Source organism: Callorhinus ursinus, unplaced genomic scaffold, assembly GCF_003265705.2.
Source record: "Callorhinus ursinus isolate GAN/ISIS: 27379988/994484 unplaced genomic scaffold, GSC_fseal_2.0 scaffold4, whole genome shotgun sequence".
In the NCBI taxonomy this organism is placed as follows: domain Eukaryota; kingdom Metazoa; phylum Chordata; class Mammalia; order Carnivora; family Otariidae; genus Callorhinus; species Callorhinus ursinus.
The window spans coordinates 151541738-151548306 of NW_027397066.1; the positions used below are offsets into that span (position 1 = coordinate 151541738).

At 40.8% G+C, this 6569-nt stretch overlaps 1 pseudogene; it reads right to left on the reverse strand.

The window, feature by feature from the left end:
• Positions 1-933: 933 nt before the first annotated feature.
• Positions 934-1516, reverse strand: LOC112825769 (chromosome transmission fidelity protein 8 homolog; annotated as a pseudogene).
• Between the last annotated feature and the right edge of the window lie 5053 nt (positions 1517-6569).

Below are 6569 nucleotides of genomic sequence, written 5' to 3' on the forward strand. Positions count from 1 at the left end.
CTCTTGCCATGGAGGATGGGCTTGTGCCATCTTGTTTCCAGAAGCCTTTGAGGAAGCAGCTGAATTTGCTCCTGAAAGACCTGCTGCTCTTAGAATAGGGGCAAGATCTAGGCCTCGAGATCCAGTCATTCTTAAGTTAAGGCCAGATCCTGTGCCCAAGAGGCCACCTGCTCTGGTATCCAGATTAGGGGCTGGGATCAACTGCCCTTGGGTTAGGCCCAAGGCCTGGGCCTAGGCTATTTGCTCTTGGGTTCAGTCCAAGGCCCAGGCCTGGAAACATACCTAACCTCGGAGCAGGATTTGTACCCACGAAGCCTGATCTCAGATTGGGACTTGGTCTTGGTCCCAGGCCAATGGGCTTAGGACTAGGATAACTATTCCCAGAAGTCAATAAGACACCTGCTGTCAGGTTGGGCCTGATCCAGGGGCCACCACTTCGGGGTCAGGACCCATTCCCTTGGGTTGGATATAGGACCTGCCCTTGGGTTGGATATAGGACCTGACCCTGGGAGACTCCCTAACCTTGGATTGGACAGAGACCCTGTACCTGGAAGAGCCCCTGCTCTAGGGTTTAGAGATGGCTCTGGGCCTGGGCCCATGAGGTCACTAGGCCTTGGGAAAGAAACGGCACCTGTGCTCTTGGAAAAGAAGCCATGCCTGGGTCACAAGCACCAGCTGGGAAAGGTGATGGATTTGTAGCCAATGAACCTGATGAAGTTGGAAGAGGTAATGGGTTCCTTGGAAATGAGGCCAGATTTCCACCAAGAGAACCGGTTGCCATAAGGAAGGGGTCAGAGTTCATGCCCAGTGGGTGGCCTGTGTTCAGAACAGGACCCCCCTGCTGTCCCAGGGAACCATCCAGCTGACCTCAAGGTGGCAACTGAGCACTAGTCCAAGGAGTTAGCTGCTCTCTAGGGAAAATCCAGGGTTCTTTCATACTTTCTTAGGGACGTTGGTGATAATGGGCTTGGGGTTAGTTTTGAAAAGGATCTTATTGGGTGCCTGGGTGGCTCAGTTGGTTAAGCAACCAATTCTTGGTTTCAGCTCAGGTCATGATCTCGAGGCTGTGGGATCGAGCCTGTGTTGAGCCCCACCCCCGTCAGGCTCTGTGCTCAGCATGGAGTCTGCTTCAGATTCTCTCTCCCTCTTCCTCCCACTCACTCTCTTTCTCTCTCAAATATATAAATAAAATCTTAAAAAAGAAAGAAAGAAAAGGATCTTGTTTTTGATGAGTGCTATCACCAGGTACCAGGTACCAGTCTTGCAGCTAAGCCCATCATAGTCCTGCTGCCCAGGAGTGTGTTTGACAAGGACAACAAAAGGTTTCTCCAGATGGATGATTTTTCCATACAGGATATGATGCCCCACAATCAGCACAGGGCTGTAATGTAGGTCTCCCAGGAGGTTTCCTGCTAATCCAGTGCTGTAGCAAGCCTTGATCTCCCCCCTGTAGCTCCATCAGCACCCATTCTGCAAGGCCTCTAACCCCAGCAGTGGAAATAACAATTTGCACCATGAGCTTTCCATCCTTAAAAAGCAACTGAAAGCTTTTTATCTTGATGAAGTCACAATAGTTCATTTTTGCCCTTGCTTCCCTTGTCTTTGGTGATGTTTCTAGGAAGAAGTTGCTGCAGCTGAGATCGAAGAGGTTGCTGTCTGTGTTCTCCTTTAAGATTTTGATGGACTCCTGTCTCACGTTTAGGTCTTTCAACCATTTGGAGTCTATTTGTGTGTGTGGTGTAAGGAAATGGTCCAGTTTCATTCTTCTGCATGTGGCTGTCCAATTTTCCCAACACCATTTGTTGAAGAGACTGTCTTTTTTCCATTGGACATTCTTTCCTGCTTTGTCAAAGATAAGTTGACCATAGAGTTGAGGGTCCATTTCTGGGCTCTCTGTTCTGTTCCATTGATCTATGTGTCTGTTTTTGTGCCAGTACCATACTGTCTTGATGATGACAGCTTTGTAATAGAGCTGGAAGTCCGGAATTGTGATGCCAGAGCTTACGGTCCTCTTACATTGCCATCTTGGCCCCCAGTCAGCTCCCAGCTATGATTTTAGAACTGCCTATTTTTTCTGAAATGTTTTGTTTTATATATTTTGAATCTATGTTATTATGATCATACAAATTTTGTATTATATCTTCCTATCAGATAGTCCCTTTATTATCATGAAATAAAAACTATTTCTAGTAATGCTTCTTGATTTAAAGGATCCTTTAATATTTGTATAGCTATCTCAGGTTTATTAGTGTTCACATGGTATATGTATTTTTAATCCTTTACTTTCAACCTTTCTGTGTTCTTCTATTTTAAATGTGACTCTTGTGAGGAAGATAAAGTTGGCTTTCTTTTCATCCAGTCTGACAATCCTCTGCTAAGTATCAGTAATTACTGATACAGTATGGTTTATATACAAATTTACTATAGGTTTTCTACTTGACCCATATATTTTTTTGTTCTTTTCTTTTTGTCCTTTCCTGTCTTCTTTTAGATTTGTCAAGTAATTTTTATCGATCCATATTTTCCATCTATTAGCTCATTATACTTCATTTTACATTTTTTTAGAGACAAAACAAGCATCCCTAACTTTTTTCAGTCTAATAAAATGCTAAAATGCATTACCTTACCACTTCCTTGAAACTGGTGGAAGCTTAGAATCTTTGATTTCTATTTATCAACACCCACCTTCAAGTTATCATTGTTATGCATTTTAGTTCTATATATATTTTTAAATTCCAAAAGACATTACAGTTGTTGCTTTGTATATATAAATATATATTTATTTATATTTATCCACACATTTACTCTTTCTGTTTCTTTTCTTTCCATTTTATATTTTATATTTCCATGCAAGATCATTTTTCTTCTGTCAAAGAACTCTTTAAAAAAAAAGATTTTATTTATTTGACAGAGAGAGATACAGTGAAGAGAGGGAACACAAGCAGGGGGAGTGGGAGAGGGAGAAGCAGGCTTCCTGCTGAGCAGGGAGACCAATGCGGGGTTTGATCCCAGGACCCTGGGATCATGGCCTGAGCCAAAGGCAGACGCTTAACGACTGAGCTATCCAGGCACCACCAAAAGAACTCTCTTTCATTATTTTCACACATGCCTGTTACCAACAGATTCCCTTGGTTTCCATTTGGTTCAAAAACTTTATTTCACCATAATTCTAGAAGGATATTTTACTAGGCTAGGCTTCTAGACTGTTTCTTTCATCACTCTAAAGATGCCAGTACATTACATTCTGTGTTTCCCTATTTCTGTTTGAGAAGTCAGCTGTCATTTTTACTGTTGTTTCCTAGTAGATAATGTGCCTTTTTTTCCTTCTGATTGCTTTAAAGATTTTCCCTGTCTTTGGTTTTCAGCAGTTTTACTATGATATGTCTGGTTGTGATTTTCTTTGTGTTTCTCTTGCTTGAGATTCTCTGACCTTCTTGAATATGGAGATTGATATTCATAAGTTTTAACAAATGCTCATTCGATACTTTTTGAATATTGATTTTGTCTCATTCCTTTTTCTTTTCTTCTCCTTCTGAAACTATAATTATAGATATAATAGGCACTATAAATGTGTCCCACATGTCTCCTATGCTGTGCATGTTTCCTTTTTTCCTCTTGGCACTTGACTTGTCTTCTAGTTAACTAATTCTGGGTTAGGCTATGTCTAATCTGCATTGAAACCACCCATTTAATTATTAATTTCAGATATCATATTTTTTTACTTCCGCAAAATCCATTGGCTCTTTATAGTTTACATTTCTTCGTTCTGAATCTTTTCATTTATCCTGTCTACCTTGCCTACATTTTATTTAACATATTAATTATGGTTAATCTAAAGCCCCCTGTCTGCTACCTCCAATATGTGAATCCTATGTGATTCTGTCTCTCTTCATGTCTTAAAATCTACTTTAATATTAGTATAACTTCACCAGTCATCTTTTGGTTGGTGTTTTTACAGTTTCTTCTGTATTATTTTTCTTTCAACATTTATGTGCTTTTTTAAAAAAAATTTTATTGTTATGTTAATCACCATACATTACATCTAGTTTTTGATGTAGTGTTCCATGATTCATTCTTTGTGCATAACACCCAGTGCTCCAAGCAGAACGTGCCCTCTTTAATACCCATCACCAGGTTAACCCATCCCCCCACCCCCCTCCCCTCTAGAACCCTCAGTTTGTTTTTCAGAGTCCATTGTCTCTCATGGTTCGTCTCCCCCTCCAATTTACTCCCCTTCATTCTTCCCCTCCTGCTATCTTCTTCTTCTTTTTTTTTTCTTAACATATATTGCATTATTTGTTTCAGAGGTACAGATCTGTGATTCAACAGTCTTGCACAATTCACAGCTCTCACCATAGCACATACCTTCCCCAATGTCTATCACCCACCCACCCCATCCCTCCCACACCCCCACCAGTCCAGCAACCCTCAGTTTGTTTCCTGAGATTAAGAATTCCTCATATCAGTGAGGTAAATGATATATGTCAACATTTATGTGCTCTTATATGTAAGTAGCATATAGTTAGCTTTCTTTTCCATACTGGCAAAGTTAATGTTTAGATTATGGAGTTATATTTTCTTGCTTCTTTCAATGGTTAATTTTTAAATTTAATTAATTTTAATCAATTCAAATACTCAACATTGTGTATTTAGAAAAAGAAAAAGAAGAGAGGTTCCACTTACTGTTGTCTTCCACATTAGAGGGATCCCCTGCTCTCTCTTGGGCAGATATATTAAAGGGCTGACCATCTCAATACAACCAAGGACTTAAGTAGGTTACAGCTGTTTCTGCAGTCAAGCCTCATATAGAATCAGTATTTCTCTCAGCAATTCTTATTTTCTGATTGAGAGCCTGGCAGGTCTCAAACTTCTCAGCTTTGAAAGTCTGCAGGAGATCTGGGGTTTCCAGCCTAGATCTCCAGCCTAAGCCCATACAGCTTCAACCTGGCACCTGTCCTAAGGAGGACATGGGTGGTAATCTTGAGGCAGATTCCTTCAAGTGGTGGATCTTTGGAGACTGCAGATATTCCTCTCTGGCTTTTAAGCCCGAGGCTTAGTTTAGCTTTTTAGTCATGCACTCAGCTTGCAATTGTGCACTTGGGGCCTCTCAAGTTTCTCATCTCTCCTGCAGACCCACATAACTACTAAAACTTCACTGGTTTCCTCTGCTCCTGTGGATGGTCTCTTTTTGGTCCAAGTCTAATTCTTAGCTTATAATCAGTGTTGTCAAATGGCGCCAGAGAAGAGGAGGGACCTCAGCTTGTTTCATAACAGTACTGGTTCTCTGAAATTTTTGTTCCTTTAGTCCTCATGGCTCTCACAGTTTTCCTATGCTGTGATTCTTAAAAAAAAAAAAAAAAAAAAAAATTCCAGGCTTTTGCTTTTCTGTTGATACTATGGGAGTGCTGGTCTACTATAACTTATTGCATACTACCCAGAATTGGTTTTGTTTTTGTTTTAATACCACTGGAAAGGAAAATCCCTGCCCTACCCCGGGCCACAACATCTACCAGGATTGTTGTTTCAATGTTGCTGATGGGAATCTTCAGCATGATATGTTTTTCCTCTCAAATATTAGTCATAAGCATGTCATAGCTATTCGCTTTATCTTGAGGAAAAGGAAAAATGTGGCCCTAGATTCTTAACAGAGATTATCAAGGAAGGAGGGAGGTATTCAGGGGTAATGTAAATTTTAAGTGAGGTAGCAAAAGGTGGATTGGAGTAGGAATTTTAAGTTGCAGTTTGACACTGGACTCTGCCTCTTACCTGGTTATATTGGACAAGTCATTCACTTCTCTCAATCTCAGTTTCCTGGAATTTGAAATAAGGTTTGTTTGACTCTAAAACCTATATTTTACTCACTACACTAATGCTGTCACAACTGCACATAGGGGATCCCTGACTTGGATCTTATCTGTCTGTTTGAAACAGGCCCAATACAATGGAAGTCATAGAAGAGAAGTGTGGTTTTCTGGCTGCCATGAAAAATGGATAATTGTCGTCTGAAATGATTTCGTCAGTGCTAGAGTGTAATGAAAATGAGAGGACTCAAGATTAGGGAAAGGCAAAAAGGCTAAGGACAGTCAAGATCTACCTACTCTATCCTTCCATCTAACATGGCTGAAAATCTGCAAGTTGAGGGTCCTGGAGCTGAACAGAGGATTCCCCAAGATCCTGTGGTTCTGGGAAACAGAAACCACCCTAAGATGCCATGAAAAGTAGGTCAGGGAACTGAGAGGGTGTGAGGACAAGGCATGACATAGCCTGAGGGCCTGTGTCAATTCATCACCCCTCCTTTGACCTAGTTTAGGGACTGTCAGTTTGGTGGCTTCTACTGCAAGAGAAAAGAAATCTAACACATAAACACAAATTGGGGGGAGGATAGCAGAGCTATTTGGGACAGGAGACAAATTAAGAAACAGAAAGTTTTCCCTATGGGTTTTAGCCTGTTTCTTTTTCTACTTCTGTGTTTGAGCAATGCCCTGATTCTTTTTTTGTTACCAGAGAGCTAGGGTATTTGAACACAAGACGACAGAGACTCAACTCCAGTTTCATTAATTCCATCTGGA